Source organism: Erpetoichthys calabaricus, chromosome 14 (assembly GCF_900747795.2).
Source record: "Erpetoichthys calabaricus chromosome 14, fErpCal1.3, whole genome shotgun sequence".
NCBI lineage: Eukaryota > Metazoa > Chordata > Cladistia > Polypteriformes > Polypteridae > Erpetoichthys > Erpetoichthys calabaricus.
The window spans coordinates 24350001-24368818 of NC_041407.2; the positions used below are offsets into that span (position 1 = coordinate 24350001).

General features: G+C 42.3%; 2 protein-coding genes across 3 annotated transcripts in view; one reads left to right on the forward strand and one right to left on the reverse strand.

The window, feature by feature from the left end:
* LOC114664673 (sterile alpha motif domain-containing protein 9-like) overlaps positions 1 to 18735 on the reverse strand; it is a 36473-nt gene extending 17738 nt beyond the window's left edge. The window contains exon 1 of the mRNA XM_028818875.2: positions 18640 to 18735. The gene's annotated coding sequence lies outside the window, so the exon portion shown is untranslated. The remainder of the gene's footprint in view (positions 1 to 18639) is intronic.
* Positions 1 to 18818, forward strand: part of LOC114664674 (sterile alpha motif domain-containing protein 9-like) — a 111133-nt gene that overhangs the window by 71976 nt on the left and 20339 nt on the right. The gene's annotated exons all lie outside the window — the stretch shown is intronic.

The following is an 18818-nucleotide window of genomic DNA, read 5'->3' on the forward strand; positions in this document are numbered from 1 at the left end:
TTTTCCTACTTTCATATTCTTTAACTAAACTTTTCAGTTTAGTTCCTTATGTTGGAGTTCTTGGAAAAATGTGTCTAAATTGTAATACCAAATAATCTGCAATGTTTTTGTACCATCAATTTTAACAAAATTTCTAAAATGTTAAAAGACTTTCATGCAATGGGTAGTGCACCACTTAACTGTATGTGACTCAGACTGACAGTCTGAGTACACAGGGCCTTTTCAATTTAATTACAAGTGACATTTACATTTTTCCTTTCAGCCAACTTGCTACAAGAATATCTTCTGGAAATTGGATGTTAATGAAAAATCAGGTAAATTGCAAACAACCATTTCTTAAACTTGTAATTCACTTGGGGGGTATTTTTCATACGTCGCTTAAATCATCCGAGATCGGGTGCTTCATCTTGGATAAGTTAATGCCGGTGACACTCATCTGGGATAGGTCGTTTTTCAAACGCAGCCGTGTATTAGATTAGTTTAGCTGGATCTAATCATACAAGATGAATGCGCGTGCCCGCGCTGATTGAAAAGCCCATATATATCGAGTCTAGAAAACATGATCAGCAAGTCATTGATAGGCTGTAACAAAATGACGAAAGAACGGGCACATATTTTTTTTTTTCACACACACGGTGCAAGACATTTTATTCGAAGGACATGAAGAATTTCAAGATTTAATATGCACAAGGGGTAACACTGCAAAAGCAGCCCAGACCAGAAAAGACGGCTGGCAAAAAGTGGCCGACAAATTAAATGCTAAGTACTGTGCATTGTACTTACCGAATGCAGCGTTTCATTTCCTATCTGTCAAATTAATTATTATTTAATATGTCATAATTCCAGATCAAACATGAGCACAAGGAGAACATGGGAACAGGTTAAAGTGAAGTTCAAGAATATACTTCAAACTGGTAAATATTGGTATATAACTATTTAAAGAATTGTTGACATAAATAATCATATATAATATAAAAAACGTTAATTTTAAAGCTAATAAGAAGGCAGACAAGCAAAAAACAGGTGGAGGTCCACGAGGTCCAGAAGAGTTGGATCTCCAGCAAAATGCCCATCGCCCTGTTTCTGAGGGCATTCCACGGGGAAGCTCCTCCTCAGAACCAGTGGCAGGATGCAGTGGTCACTTCAGTTCAGGTAAAGGATGGTCATTGCATATATTTGTCCTCCATGTGTGCTATAGGTATGTTCCATATAGCCCTCTTTTTTGTTGGGTCAGTTGCAGGGAATGTCATATCCCTAGAACATGTGTCTGACCAACGAGATATTGACGAAGGTCAAATATTTGATGAAGACACTGTGTCTGATTATTCATCAGGAGGAGAGGTACATTTTCCAAATAATGTTTGATCAAACTCCACTCTGATCAGTCTCATGTGCCCCAATCACATTTGGAAATCCTGGTAATGAGAATGTTAGGCTGATTGAGATTCTTCATGGAACTGTGGATGTTTTTGCCTGTGTATTACCCACCTGCAATGGCATGAAACGCCTCTTTTATTATCAGCACACGCAGGTGTCCAGGAAACACAATGAAAACCCGAAGGAAATATTTCAGAGCCAAACAGACTTTACGAATTGCCTGTCAAACTGCACTTTTAGTTAGATTTTCCGCATTGCCTACAGTATACAAAAAAAGTGCCGCTTGTAAAAAAACTCAAAGCAATGCCTACTGTCTGTGTGGTTGTGAGAGCCTGACTTCGCCTAGTTTGACTTCGAATATAAGGTGCTAATAAATCTTTGAGGTACAATATTCCCCCTCAGCTAAAGTGGTACAGTGGAACCTCGGTTCACGAACATCTCGGTACACGTACAACTCGGTTTACGACCAAAAAGTTCGCCAAACTTTTGCCTCAGTTCAAGACCACACACTCGGTATACGAACAAGCCAGTTTCCTGTGCTGCTGAGAGAGAGAGAGAAAGAGAGAGAGAGAAAGAGAGAGAGAGAAAGAGAGAGCCTGAGCGTGCAGCTGAGAGGAGAGGGGGGAGGGGGGGCTCGCGTGCAGCTGAGCAGGGAGCCTGGGTGTTTGTCAGTGTTATTCAATGTTTTTACATTAGTTTACTATTACACTGTGCATTCTATGGTGTAATTAACTATATTTGTGCTTAAAAATCTTTAAAAAAATATATTTACATACAGTTCGTACGGTCTGGAATGGATTAATTGTATTTACATACAGTCCTATGGGGGAAGTTGCTTCAGTTCACAACCAAATCGGTTTACGACCAGAGGTTTGGAACGAATTATGGTCGTGAACCGAGGTTCCACTGTATCTTTCGAAAAGAATTTCCTCCGGGAGCAATAAAGGATCTTGTTGATCGCGCAAAACCCCTCTCTATATGAAATTCTCTTGGTTTAATTTGCACACCACTATCAATTGGTCGCTCATTCATGAACGACGAAGCCATGACTGGATGACTTCCACGCACCGTCACTGATCACGTGTGTAAACTAATCCTTGTTTACGCAGAACAAACCTGCTCCGAGCAGCTTTGAGGATTAGGATGTGTTGCTATGACAACACTTCCAGCAAGAATTTCGAAAAACCGACAGATCCAGGATAAGGCCAAATCGTCAACAATTACATCCGGCTAAGCGAGTAATCCACGTACGAAAAATACCCCCTTGTTGTGTTTGACTTTCACGTGTATGTTTTTCTTTCTTTCTTTTCCTAGGATATCCCTACTGGTTCAGTAGGCTGTGGAACATACTGTACATGTTTGTTGGTATTTGAATATTAATTACAGGCTTTATGTAACCTTATATTTGTGTTTACATTGTTTATGATTTTAGTACTTTACCTCTTGTCCTCTGTAAGTATCTTTATCTGACCATGGAGGAACCCTTTGATTTTACTGTCAGTCTTTTAAAGATGCTAATATATTTTTTTTCTTCATGTGTGGCATACTTTTAACTGTGGCATTCACTTACAGTGCCCTCCACTGTTATTGGCACCCCTTATAAAAATGTTAATTTTAAAAATATTTATTTCTTGATAAGAGCTTTGTTTTTCTTTGAAGAGCTTGTTTCAATTAAAAGTCAGATATGTCTCATTTTTTCAGTGCAAGATGACAGTTCTTCAGCAAACTGATGTTTTTCTAACCCTTCTTACTAATTTTTACAAGGGGTGCCAATAATAGTGGAGAGCACTGTATATAACCTTTTTATCTTAGAATGACATGCCAGCCATTAGGAGGTGGTACTGCTTGCTTCTTCTGGAAAACTGCTTGTATGGGTGTTAAACGTTTAGTATTTCCTTTTTTGTGTAAACTATTTTTCCCATAATTTTATGTGGCCAGCTCCTCTGGTCTGGTTTAGTGGGTGTCAAATGACCCGTGCCTTTTCAGAATACCTTACCTGGTACTTGTTCTGAGTGTACCATTGCTGACTGCTGGTGCAGGTACCCTGTTTTTGGAGCTGCTCCTTTTGGGATGCTTGGACAATCTAAGGTGACACCTCGCATCCAACTAGGGGAAACAGTCAGTTTAAATAAACTTGGAATTTTAAATACTCTAGTGTTTATATGTGTTTTGGTATGCACAGTGTGGCATGCGGCTGGGGGTGGTATCCAGCTGGGACGCCCAGGAAGACAGGTGGAGGGCTCATGCCTCCTCCAGACCACGAGGGGGCGACCGCCCTGGTTATATTGGGGGCCACGGGTACAGGGCTTGGAAGCTCAACGCTGTAGGGGCCCGTGGTCACCGCCAGGGGGCGTCCCAGTGCCTAGAGGACCCTCCGCCACACCCGCAAGTGCTGGGGGGAAGAAAAGAGGGGACACCCGGAGCGCTTCCGGGGTGCGCAGCCGGCACTTCTGCCACACTGGGGAGCACCTGGAGCACATCCGGGTGATTATAAAAGGGGCCGCCTCCCTTCAGACAGAGACAAGAGTCGGGTGGAAGTTGGACGACGTCGGGAGGAATTCAAGGAGGCAGCCTGAAGAGAGAAAAGGCATTGTGTTGTGTGGCCAGGACTTTGGGGTTTGTGAGCACTTTAAAAATAATAAATAAACGTGTGTTGGGTGACATGAACGTGTCTGCCTGTCTGTGTCCGGGCCAACTTCCATAACAGGTAAACCTTTACTGGCGATCTTTTTTTCTGTCAAATGAATAACTTCAATATTTTAATGTCTAAAAGTCAGGACCAAGATGAACATGGCAGCAGTGAACTCCTTGAAGAATATACAGATACAGCCACGCCAAGGTATTACTGTAAAACTACCACCGTAGTTTCATACTCGGTTTGATTTGAGCAAAAGCCTTAAAATTGAACATGGTATGAAGGATTGTCATAAGCTTTGTCAAGGACCACTTGTCACCTGGGGAGTGTTAGATTTGTTGTTTTATGATTAGAATAAAAGTATCTACAAAGCTTTTCTGTGACATGCATATTACTTTAGGTATTGTCCAGATTGGTGTATTCATAATACTCTGAAATAAGGGATGTATTCTAAAAAACTATTGAGATAACCACAAATGAGAGATTTTGTACTGAACCCCAGAGTAATTCTCACAGTTTGAACTCTATTCCAATGTGTCCACTTTTCGGAGGAAACAGAAGTGTTCAGACCAAAACCAGATAGCTTGCATATAACAAATACTACATATGACAATTGAATGTATTATTTGTGTGTCCACAGTGTAGGAGAGAATGCTGGCTGTGTGGCTGCAGTAGGGCAGCTGACTCAAGAACAAGGGGCTCAGGTTTTTGTGGCTGCACAGATCAGCATGGCTCCCAGGAGGACTCAACATGAAAAACTGTTGGAGTTCATCATAAAGGAGCACTTGCTGGTAACTTAGTTCAGATAACAAGTAAAACTTTCTTATTGTAATCTATCTAGTAGCAGACAGCTATGATGACTTTATAGCACCAAACTCTTGTATTTGCTTGTCCAACAGGCTGTTGTATCTCAAAAGGTGTCATCCAAACGGTTTAAAAATTATGAAGATCTGAATGTAAAAAAGACCAAAAAAATGATATTTGATTTTAAGAGACAGAAATCTGTATGTTCACCTATTGTAGTTCTGGGAGAGGAGGTAGAAATAGTGAATGAATATAAATACTTAGGAACTTACCTAGATAACAATCTTAACTGGAATACAAATACAAAAAAATTATTTTCTAAATGCAACCAGCGCTTATTTCTCCTCCATAAACTCAAACTATTTAAAGTAGACAAGGACCTCATGTTGTCCTTCTATCGCAGTATGATCCAGTCCGTGATCACTTTCAGTTTCATTGCCTGGTTTAATAGTCTGACAAACCAAAACTCAAAAAAGCTCCAGCAGATTACGAAGTATGCAGCTAAAGTTATTGGGGCTGATGTAGATGATTTGACTAGTGTGTGTCAGAGGGCAATGCTAAAGAAACTGGAAATCATCTCAACTGATGACAGACATCCATTACATGTAGAACTAAACTTCAGTAAATCAGGAAGGATAGTTGCTTTGAAAACCCACACAAATCGCTCCAGAAACTCCTTTCTTCCTAGTGCCATACGACTTTTCAATAAGAAATATTGGAGATAAGGTTTTTATATATATCCTGTAACCTTTTTTTTTTTGTTGTTGGTATAAATATGTTTTATCTAACTGCCTTACCTTAACCTTTCTTATTTCTATTTGTCTGTTTTATTTCATTCTGTCTGTTACCTGTTATTAGATGCAACTGAGAAGGCAAATTTCATGTTTTCCTGTGTAAACATGACTAAATAAAGTAACCTAACCTAACCTAACCTAAGATCCTAAAGGTCAGCAGGTAACGACCTATATACAGTAGAAGATGACAAGCTGATAGATGGCCTCTACAACTACTTGGATGACGTGCTCTCAAGAAGAGCTGTACGCACTTTTGAAAAGATCAACAGAGTTTGCATCATTCTGGACGTGCTTATACCCGAGGCTCATTTGGCTTCAGTAAATCTGTAATCAGTACAGAAAGTGTCTCTATGAGTACCGTCCTCTCTTTTTCGGTGTTTGTGATCGGCTCTAATTAAAGCTCTAGAAACAGTGGAGAGGATTTCTCTACCAGAAGCAGAAGGTCTGATCATTGATGGACCAGCAGACAGTGAGTGGGACGTCATGTGGTGTTGGGGGAAGGGCAGTCCTTTCTTTTTCTTTTCAGCACCATCTGCTGTTAAACAGAATACCATTTTACTTGTGGTGAATTATAAATGTAAATATATGTTTAAAGTGAAATTTAAAATATGCATTAGTACACTTTTAGTATTGATGAAAGTAAATCCTTTTTTTTTTAAGTGAGAGAGAAGAGTTTGACACACTTGTGCTTCCATCTGTTGCAGTACAAGGACAGACAGCATCACTGAGGCATGTAAACTCAACCCCTCCTCTAATAAACATTTCACTTTCTTTATTTGTGTTTTGCCTTTTTTATTTCTGAGTATTAAACAGACTGTGCATAACAGAGTTTTGTGTATTTGATTTAACTATTGATGTAAATAATAAAGGACACTGTTATTGTTAAAGATTGTTGCTTAAGTTCTGTATATTTGAAATTGTTTGTGTATCTGTTGTTAGACAATTCATGTCAGCTGCATTTTTTCTTTAATTTTCATAACTGCATTGTACAGTTTAATTACTTTTTTGTACGTTACAAGTAAACATGTCTATCCCCATTACATTACACATTTATCATTGATAACATGTAGAGACAGGCATAGGATGCTTTCAATTCACAATTCTATTGCCAGCTTTCTTAATGTTGTCTGTTCCCTAATACATGAACATGAGAATGTCAATTATGTGATTTGAAATATTCTGTAATCATAATACAGCTAAAAAAAACCTTGAATATGAGATCCACAGGCAACAAACGCGCTAGAGCTGTTGGTTTGTTGGGAACAGACATGAATACCGTAGAATATTTAACACACATCAGCAAACAAAGAAGAGAGGCTGATCTGCAGGCAGAAGGGGGGACAAAGGAAAATTAGGAATACATAAATAAATACACGTTGATAAATAGTAATGAAAGTAATAAAACACATTTTAGGGTTGTGTATCACAGAAGGGGCAGCATGGTGGCGCAGTGGTAGCGCTGCTGACTCACAGTTAGGAGATCTGGGTTCACTTCCCGGGTTCTCCCGGTGCTCCGGTTTCCTCCCACAGTCCAAAACCATGAAGGTTAGGTGCACTGGCGATCCGAAATTGTCCCAAGTGAGTGTGGGTGCCCTGCGGTGGGTTGGCGCCCTGCCCGGGGTTTGTTTCCTGCCTTGCACCCTGGGATTGGCTCCAGCAAACCCCCGTGACCCTGTAGTTAGGATATGGCGGGTTGGATAATGGATGGATGGATGGTATTATAGAAGTAAAAATTCAACTTTGACAATTTATTCAACGTTTAAAATTTTAATACGTTTATAGCCGGTTTTTAGTGTGACTTGTTAAATATGGGCAACTATTTCATTTGGACATTTAAGTAAACAACAACAGTCCAATATTAGTTTTAATCTGACTGACTTGATCAAGTATAGCCCACACTTAAGTCTACTGTGATATTTGCCCGGACACCACCAGTCGAAGACATCTTTATACAAAACTCTTTATTTTCACCGTTCTCCTTCACACAACAACACACAGTGCCTCTAGCCCCAGTCACCTTTCTCCTGGGCCTTCTCTCTCCTCGTCCCTGGGCCACCTGTCCTCTCTCTCCAGGAGCTTCGTCCTGCTCCTACTCCCGACTCCAGCTCTCTGATAGGAGGGAGGCGGCCCCATTTATCCTCACCCGGATGAGCTCCAGGTGCTCTACCTGACGTCATGTCCTGGTGTGGCGGAAGCGTCAGGAGAGCACCCGGAAGCACTCCGGGTGACCCTGGAAGGATCGTCCTCCATGGGTGTGGCGGAAGTACATAAGTCCCGGGCTCCATGAGGCTCGGGGCGCCCCCTGGCGGTGGATACGGGCCTCCACAGACTTGAGCCTCCCTGCTCCCCTTCCGTGGCCCTCTTCTGCTCCAGGGCGGTTGCCCCCTCGTGGCCCGGAGGACAGGCTAAGGATCTGCGCTGGTATCCCGAAGGTTGCCGGTTCGAATCCCCATCACTGCCAAAAAGGCCACTGCTCTGCTGGGCCCTTGAGCAAGACCCTTAACCTGTAATTGCTCCAGGGGCACTGTACAATGGCTGACCCTGCGCTCTGACCCCAAGGGGTATGCGAAAACTAACAAATTCCTAATACAAGAAATTGTATAAGGCGAAATAAAGAACAAAAAAAAAAAAAAAAAAAAATATACCACCTCTTGGTCCCTCCAGGCGCCCCGGCCGGGTCTGACCCCCAGCCATGTACAACACTACGTTAATCCATTAAAATTAGGTGGACACAAATTTCTGTTCATATATTCATTGAAATTTTCTTCAGATGTTGTTTAGTAACAATAAATATCCATCCATCCATCCATCCATTTTCCAACCCGCTGAATCCGAACACAGGGTCACGGGGGTCTGCTGGAGCCAATCCCAGCCAACACAGGGCACAAGGCAGGAAACAATCCTGGGCAGGGTGCCAACCCACCGCAGGACACACACAAACACACCCACACACCAAGCACACACTAGGGCCAATTTAGAATCGCCAATCCACCTAACCTGCATGTCTTTGGACTGTGGGAGGAAACCGGAGCGCCCGGAGGAAACCCACGCAGACACGGGGAGAACATGCAAACTCCACGCAGGGAGGACCCGGGAATCGAACCCAGGTCCCCAGATCTCCCAACTGCGAGGCAGCAGCGCTACCCACTGCGCCACCGTGCCGCCCATAAATATCTCATATCCAAACTTATATGATCATTATTTTTAAAAACCACTAATCATAAATGATGGTGGTAAAAATGCACTGCAGTCTTAATAATTCACTCGACAGAGCGCTATAGTGTAAGGTATTGGCACTAGTAGACTACTGTCGCAGATGTATTTTACGAATAAACACTCCGTCTCTTACAGTCACTTTATCTTGACCGTCCACCTTTAGAAATTACTCCCACCTTTCTTTTTACATATCCATAAAGCAATTGGCTAAAGTGGAACGTGAATGACAAATAACAGCGATTGGCGATTTGCTGAATAAAAAGGTGATTGACTGCGACATTTAAATTTACGATTGGCTGATAAGTGATAAGTGAAAATGATATGTCACGCCCATTGTACTCCGGTCTGCAGCAATATGTACTTGGAGCAGTCAAGCAGCAGATTTAGTCAGCCCCTCACCTATTGAACTTTGGCTCAAAGCGTAAAAGCAGTTGGCCCTTCAGTGACGATGCGGGTTTGCTGCATGCTCCCGCCTGCTGTCCGGGAGTCCTTAACCCGACACCGTCGGTAATGTTACCGATGAGCTAAGCAGTGAGGCACAATAGAGCAAGAGGATGGTGTACAAAAAGTGTCAAGTGCTTTTATTAAAAACAGAACAAAACAATGTTCAAATAAATAAGGTGCAGCGATTCAAAAAACTTCATTAAATAAATAATCCATTAAAACAAACGTGAAACTGTGGAGGTTAAAAACCATTAGAAAAATCTCTTCTTAAAAACAACAAGGTTAAAATAACGCAGGAAACATTCCTTTTTTAAAAAAAAACAAACAACAACAACAAGCCCGGTGTCTCCTTTCCTCTGGCGGCTCCCCTGCTTCACCCGTCTGGGCCCTGCAACAGGAGAGTCGCCCTCTCAGCAGCTGGCCTTCTCTCCACTGTCCAACTGTTCGGTTCGCCTTACTGATCCCTGGCTACGGTAGGCCCCGCCAAACAGTGACTTGGGATTCTCCAACGACCAGGGCTCTCACGCTGGAGAAATCCACGTCCCAAGTCCCGACTCCTGCTGCCTTACGTGGAGAGTCATCCGGCCTTCATCACTAGTCACTTCCGCTACATGATCATTCAGCGACAGCGACCACTACTACTACTCCCCGGGTGTCGGCCCAACACCCGGGCTTCCTGCACAGCTGCATGCACGAGCCTGCACTCGCTTGTTCTCCCGCACCTGCTCTCTCTGTTTCTCTCCCCTCTGTGTCCTGCTTTCTCCTACAACCTCCGTTCGTTCTCGTTCTCTCTTCTTTTTCTTTTTCTTTTTCATTTCTCCCCTAGCCGACTCGCGCTTCTATATATCAAGAGGGCATGGCAGCTGTAGCAAATTAGCAGCCCAAGGAACAATCACGGATGCAGACGATTTCTCACCTGTGCACTTAGGTGAGAAACACCCACACCGCAAATCGCCCTGAGACCCCTTCAGCCAGAGCTGGCCCTAGACAATTTCGGGCCCGAAGCAAACTGATACCGAGCAGCTAGGGAGTCCGGGGCAGAGCTCCGGCCGCCAAGCAATTTCCTGCATTCTGAGCTGCAGAAATGCATTTTCCCAGCATCTACAACCATCACTTTTTGACGATTTCCATTTGACACTGACAACCGTAACCGTAACACACTGACAGGAGCCAAATTTGCAGGCTGTCAGCACAGACTGTCGTACAAGGCCCTGAGTGAAGGGTATGAGTGATGGAGTTCGGAGCGGGCCCGCATAAATGTCTTTAGTGACGATACATTAACAGATAAAGCTACATTTTAGCCAGCTTTTGCTATTTCCACCAGGCAGCACGTGGAGGTAAATAGCTAGGCCAAGCACATTTTTTTTTGCTTTTTATATTTTTTATATATTTTTTTTATTTTAGATAGATAGATAGATAGATAGATAGATAGATAGATAGATAGATAGATAGATAGATAGATAGATAGATAGATAGATAGATAGATAGATACTTTATTAATCCCAATGGGAAATTCACATTCTCCAGCAGCAGCATACTGATACAATAAATAATATTAAATTAAAGAATGATAATAATGCAGGTGAAAAACAGACAATAACTTTGTATAATGTTAAATGTTAACGTTTACCCCCCCCCGGGTGGAATTGAAGAGTCGCATAGTTTGAGGGAGGAACGATCTCCTCAATCTGTCAGTGGAGCAGGACAGTGACAGCAGTCTGTCACTGAAGCTGCTCCTCTGTCTAGAGATGATCCTGTTCAGTGGATGCAGTGGATTCTCCATGATTGACAGGAGTCTGCTCAGCGCCCATCGCTCTGCCACAGATGTCAAACTGTCCAGCTCCGTGCCAACAATAGAGCCTGCCTTCCTCACCAGTTTGTCCAGGCGTGAGGCGTCTTTCCTCTTAATGCTGCCTCCCCAGCACACCACTGTGTAGAAGAGGGCGCTCATCACAACCGTCTGATAGAACATCTGCAGCATCTTATTGCAGATGTTGAAGGACGCCAGCCTTCTAAGGTAGTATAACCGGCTCTGTTCTTTCTTGCACAGAGCATCAGTATTGGCAGTCCAGTCTAATTTATCATCCAGCTGCACTGCCAGGTATTTATAGGTCTGCACCATCTGCACACAGTCACCTCTGATGATCACTGGGTCTATGAGGGGTCTGGGCCTCCTAAAATCCACCACCAGCTCCTTGGTTTTGTTGGTGTTCAGTTGTAGGTGGTTTGAGTCGCACCATTTAACAAAGTCCTTGATTAGGTTCCTATACTCCTCCTCCTGCCCACTCCTGATGCAGCCCACGATAGCAGTGTCGTCAGTGAACTTTTGCACATGGCAGGACTCCGAGTTGTATTGGAAGTCCGATGTATATAGGCTGAACAGGACCGGAGAAAGTACAGTCCCCTGTGGCGCTCCTGTGTTGCTGACCACAATGTCAGACGTGCAGTTCCCAAGACACCCATACTGAGGTCTGTCTTTAAGATAGTCCATGATCCATGCCACCAGGTATGAATCTACTCCCATCTCTGTCAGCTTGTCCCTAAGGAGCAGAGGTTGGATTGTGTTGAAGGTGCTAGAGAAGTCTAGAAACATAATTCTTACAGCACCACTGCCTCTGTCCAAGTGAGAGAGGGATCGGTGTAGCATAGATGATGGCATCCTCCGCTCCCACCTTCTCCTGGTATGCGAACTGCAGAGGGTCGAGGGCGTGTTGAACCTGTGGCCTCAGGTGGTGAAGCAGCAGCCTCTCCATGGTCTTCATCACATGTGATGTCATATGATGTTTATGAAGATGAGATCCACATTATTTTGTTTTTACATTTTTATTCGGTTTTAAAGCTTGTTTTCATACTTTCAAGATATTCAGATTTCCGTTTAAAATAACTTACCGCCATGGAGGCGGCAACAAGCGCGTGGGCCTGAGTGAAGGGTAATGAAGAATTGGAGTGCCGAGTGGAGAGGTCCACGTGGAGTAATTAGGTGATGGAATATGTTGCCCGTGAATTATATATATATATATATATAAAAAAATTAGTAATAGAGGTTGGAGTGAAGGAGTCTGTTGCTCCATTGGGCCCAGGAAAAAAAAAAACCTTGGGCGCAGTGGGCCCCCTCCAGCTGTGGGCCTGAAGCGGTCGCTTCGTTTGCTTTGCCCTAAGGCCGGCTCTGCTTCAGCCACACAACCACCACGCCCCCTCGCTAAGCCGCGAGCGCTGTGATTATTTATTTTAAAAGCTGGCCCGCTATACCACACCTCCTGCATCTGTAATATGTTTTGATGCAAGTTCAAATCCTAGTTGGGGCTCACGTATGGTCCTTGCACAAAGTTAAAAAAGGACTCTTTTAAAAAACAGTTATGCAGTACTTGTCTGTAAGTTTACAAATACGTTTAGGAGACATTATGAACGATTCACATGGGGCACCTCGTTCCTTGGTGTGGAATCGTGTCCACCTAGAATCTGTAACAAATTAATGAGCATATTTGGCGTAAGGCAGCACATAACATAACAATCCAGAATCTACTCTACCCCATATTGATCAAATCAGAGAGGCTAAGAAACACTTAATCAAAGCCGACGTGGTCATTACACCAGTATATGTGCAAGACACTCCTCATTAAACATTTTTACTATTCAGTGATTCCCAGATCTGTTGCTGATTTGTATTATCCATCCATCCATCCATCCATTGTCCAACCCGCTGAATCCGAACACAGGGTCACGGGGGTCTGCTGGAGCCAATCCCAGCCAACACAGGGCACAAGGCAGGAACCAATCCTGGGCAGGGTGCCAACCCACCGCAGTGATTTGTATTATTTATTTCCAAAAAGCAATGTGAGTAAAAGAGTGTGCTGCATAACTAATCACAACTGTCTGTAAAACAGAATCAGTGCAATCGACAGAATCTTCTGCAATTTAGGGAAAAGATTTGGGAGTTCTGCATTAATGACACAAAAATGTTAAAAAGAAACTTTGCAAATTCATCCAGAGGTGAACATAAAGATCACTCAAGTACTGACAAGAATGAACAACTGGATAAGCACATCTGGAGATAAACTTTCAAAAAAGCACTTTGTCAGCAACATCCTTTCCTTGTGAATGCATCTTGTCAAAGACTGCGGTGGGGGGGTAAATAAGTAATCTTCCGAACTGCAGCACAGCAGACTAAATCACTGATGTAAATAGAATTATTGAAAGACTAAGCTTTTGTCGTATTTGTATTCTTAAACCATCTTCCTGTTACACAAGCCCCTGGAGTCACTGACACATTTAACATTCCCTGTTCCTGAACTGTCTGTCCTTAACTTGTAAACTGGCAGGAAAGAGAAAAAACACAAGATGGGAATATTTACGAGGAGAGCCTGATGGACATCAGGGTGAGGAGGTGCCTCGTCTCCCATTACGTGAGCTCGTCTGCCGCCCCTCAGTTACACTGGCATGCGCTACACTGGGGGGCAAATGCAATGGAGAATACCGACAATATACACCTTCAGAAGTGGAATAAATCAACTGAATACTGAAGCATTCAATTGCCAAACGTAAAAATAGAAAGTAGAACATTTCAGATAAACGATGAATTTTGTTAATTATGAACAATGCAATATACAGTGGTGTGAAAAACTATTTGCCCCCTTCCTGATTTCTTATTCTTTTGCATGTTTGTCACACAAAATGTTTCTGATCATCAAACACATTTAACCATTAGTCAAATATAACACAAGTAAACACAAAATGCAGTTTGTAAATGATGGTTTTTATTATTTAGGGAGAAAAAAATCCAAACCTACATGGCCCTGTGTGAAAAAGTAATTGCCCCCTGAACCTAATAACTGGTTGGGCCACCCTTAGCAGCAATAACTGCAATCAAGCGTTTGCGATAACTTGCAATGAGTCTTTTACAGCGCTCTGGAGGAATTTTGGCCCACTCATCTTTGCAAAATTGTTGTAATTCAGCTTTATTTGAGGGTTTTCTAGCATGAACCGCCTTTTTAAGGTCATGCCATAGCATCTCAATTGGATTCAGGTCAGGACTTTGACTAGGCCACTCCAAAGTCTTCATTTTGTTTTTCTTCAGCCATTCAGAGGTGGATTTGCTGGTGTGTTTTGGGTCATTGTCCTGTTGCAGCACCCAAGATCGTTTCATTTTGAGTTGACGAACAGATGGCCGGACATTCTCCTTCAGGATTTTTTGGTAGACAGTAGAATTCATGGTTCCATCTATCACAGCAAGCCTTCCAGGTCCTGAAGCAGCAAAACAACCCCAGACCATCACACTACCACCACCATATTTTACTGTTGGTATGATGTTCTTTTTCTGAAATGCTGTGTTCCTTTTACGCCAGATGTAACGGGACATTTGCCTTCCAAAAAGTTCAACTTTTGTCTCATCAGTCCACAAGGTATTTTTCCAAAAGTCTTTGCAATCATTGAGATGTTTCTTAGCAAAATTGAGACGAGCCCTAATGTTCTTTTTGCTTAACAGTGGTTTGCGTCTTGGAAATCTGCCATGCAGGCCGTTTTTGCCCAGTCTCTTTCTTATGGTGGAGTCGTGAACACTGACCTTAATTGAGGCAAATGAGGCCTGCAGTTCTTTAGACGTTGTCCTGGGGTCTTTTGTGACCTCTCGGATGAGTCGTCTCTGCGCTCTTGGGGTAATTTTGGTCGGCCGGCCACTCCTGGGAAGGTTCACCACTGTTCCATGTTTTTGCCATTTGTGGATAATGGCTCTCACTGTGGTTCACTGGAGTCCCAAAGCTTTAGAAATGGCTTTATAACCTTTACCAGACTGATAGATCTCAATTACTTCTGTTCTCATTTGTTCCTGAATTTCTTTGGATCTTGGCATGATGTCTAGCTTTTGAGGTGCTTTTGGTCTACTTCTCTGTGTCAGGCAGCTCCTATTTAAGTGATTTCTTGATTGAAACAGGTGTGGCAGTAATCAGGCCTGGGGGTGGCTACGGAAATTGAACTCAGGTGTGATACACCACAGTTAGGTTATTTTTTAACAAGGGGGCAATTACTTTTTCACACAGGGCCATGTAGGTTTGGATTTTTTTTCTCCCTAAATAATAAAAACCATCATTTAAAAACTGCATTTTGTGTTTACTTGTGTTATATTTGACTAATGGTTAAATGTGTTTGATGATCAGAAACATTTTGTGTGACAAACATGCAAAAGAATAAGAAATCACGAAGGGGGCATATAGTTTTTCACACCACTGTAACTATTATATACGTTGTTACTTTTTTTATTTATTCTCACCAAACATTACATATCTACATGGGAAATGAATATGGGTAATATGTTTATAATAATTCTGAATAAAATACATGATCAAAATATATTAATGAACAAACTGAGACTCATTGACCTTTAGGAAATATGAAAAAGCGTGTGTGTTGTCATTTAGGACAGAATGCATTTTTAACGTCACGCACTCTCCACTGACACAATGTCACGAAAACAAAAGAAACAGCACAGTTCATCCAAACTCATAGCCTCCTTGATTTTTGACCTTATGATTAGTTGTCAATATTCCTCTTTAATAAAATCCCTGTGTGAGTCCAGGTGTGTCTTCTGGTGAAGTGCGCATGCGCGGGGCACGGTGCGATGCGCGATATTACTGTCAGAAAAAGTTACAGGCGTTTTATGGAAATACAAACCAGTATTACTGCGAGAGGAAATTAAAGGTACACAATACAGTGACGCATATTACAGCCACATACAAGCCAGTAGTACTGTCAGAGGAGATTAAAGGCATATTACCGACGCGCACGCCTGTATTACCGCCAGAGAAAATTAATGGTATATTACGGACGTACAAGACAGTATTACAGTCACAGAAAATTAAAGACACACAATACACGACGGCAGCCCACGAAGAACGGTCAGCTCAGCAAGTAAACATCAACAAAAGAAAGACTGAAAGAAAGAAAAATACGACCAACAAAAAGAATGAGGTCAAAGTCCCTTGCCATTTAATAGACTGTTCCTACTAATGTTTATGCACTACTGTTCTAGCGCCCGTTATTGTAACGGGCTAAATGACTAGTATATAAATAAAGTCATTTTAAGAAGATGACAAGTCTGCTATAGTCAGTTCAATAAACGCTCCATTTAAAATGTTTGCATATACACAATATAAAACAGAATCTCAATGAAGCGGGACTCGTGAGTACTAATGAATAATATGTGACACTGAGAAATTATAATTCATAATAACGGGAATAAGTAAAAACTACAACTTCCTAAAACAGACACTGTTAAACGTAGGCCTTTCAATAAATAATTTAGGAGGCTTGTGTGTGCATTTCAATATCGATTTAAGAACTAAGTAAGCCACCTGTTGTACTGAACGGTACCTCAAACAGCACTTAGCAGTAAATAGTCTAACCACTAAATATACGTAAATGAAATGAAGAGGCCGAGCTGCTAACTCTGAAGGTTCACGCTGTCCGGCTGCATGTTTAGAAGGCGCTGATTGGCTGAAACTATTTATTGAGAATTGTCCCAAGATGGAAGTGCCGAATAGTGATCAGAAACGAAAGCCACATTTGAGCATGATGGGCAGTAGTTTATGTTATGTTTTTCTACAATACAAATTCAGTACGACACCAGGGTATCCATACACTCAAATATGAAGCTTATTATATAGCTTATTACAATGAAACTCTTTACATACACAATATAGTTACGGGCGTGTGCTCCTGGAAGCCTAGCGCGGCCCAACCTTCCCTTGATAACTCCATTCACTTCTTATCGCTCCACGGTGGAATTTTTTGTTAAATGGAGGAATAGGAGAAAAAAAAAACATCTTTCACAAGATGGACGATCAACGACGCGAATCTCTGGTGCCTTTACTGAGAGACAGTTACCATACCATTGAGCCACCTAATTGGCGTAATTAAAGAGCTCCACACAACTGAACTTCTAATGCTGCTCTTACCACAGCAGATGTAGACAATATATTTTATTTGACATATGCAAAGTACAGGGTTAAACCTTTAACACTGAGCTGATTTTCATAATGGCCCACTTGGTTCAAGGTATTATTCATTTCCGCCTTCTGTAGTCCCGGGCACTTGTAGCTGCCGCTCTTGTTCTTATTATTACTGTTGGGTCTTTATAAAGCATTTCTGTAGGGACCATCATGAACCAACCCTGCCCCAACCGGCCCAAAACATGGAAAATCACGCCCCACGACAAACAGCCAGCCACTCTCCCTACCCTACAAAGCACACGTTTCCGCATCGCACCCCTGACAATCACAGTCACTAAAGCTTAAAGTCAACATTAAGTGTGGCTTGTGGCCATCATCGTCCGCCAAAGTCAAGACTCCCAAAAGACCGTAACCGTATTGTTTTCTAATTTCGCACGGTCAAAATTGGGCAGCGCTTCTGCTTTCCACAATTCATACAGCATAATTACCAACTCACATTTCCTAACAAATAGTATCAGTACTGGAATAAAATGCAAGCGTAGAAAGGTATTGAGCGTATATGAAGTAAAATGGCACTGATCTTATTTTTTTTATCAAACCGTATTCCAGCAGAACAATTGTTGATGTTCTCGCCCAGTATTTGGCTTTCGTCCTGAAACAACTGCTGATGCATCAAGGTGTGGTGCAAGTGTGAACTGTCAAGATCGCTACAGTTCGGATAGCCACAAAGAATTATTCATTTAAAAGGCGCATTTGAGTATCTTTTTTTCTGTAGGACCCCACGCAGTAGAAACGCAACGAGAAGAAAACTAACACATACTTTGAATGTTGTTCTATGGTTGCTGGTTCAACTTTTAATACGGATTTACGAGTCAGATATTTACTGACGTAAAAGAAAAATATCGGCACGATTGAAATTTTTCCTACATTAAACAGGAATCTTGATGTAGCTGGGGACTTGGATCAACTTGCCGAAGGTTCCAGATAGACAACGGAGTTCATGTAGACCTACCATTCAGCATACAGACTACCGTTTCCCATCACATGTTGATCACATACTAATCGTTCCTTGCGGAAGATCATTCTGAAAACAACATTTAACATTTCTCAAACTCGCTTCATCCAATTTAGGGTCGCGAGGTGCCGAAGCTTATCACGGCAGCGCTGAGCGAAAGGCAGAAAATAGCACTGAACAGGATGCCAGCGGGGCCCACCCATACACCCTCACCAATTAACACAGCAATCGTCGGGATCGTGGGGTGAACACAAAGCAAATACGGGAAAAGATACAACTTTCACCGGCACAAATGCCTGGTGCGGAAATCGAAACTAGGACGCTGAATCTCGAAAACATCAGGGGACATCACTGCTCTGTGCCACCTGCAAATAAAAGTAATAAAAAAAAAAACTGCGTAACAGTCAATTTTACCTGCTCTGTCGATCTGTGTTGATTACTTGTCCACGTTTAATACGAAATCGAATGTTTAGGTCTTCTGGTCAACTCACTGGCTTTCCTGCACTGTTTACTGAAGCATTGAGAACCAATAAACAGTTTACAAAGCTCAGTGACGCCTACGTGCCACCAAGTATTGTGCGTTTCCGATTGGC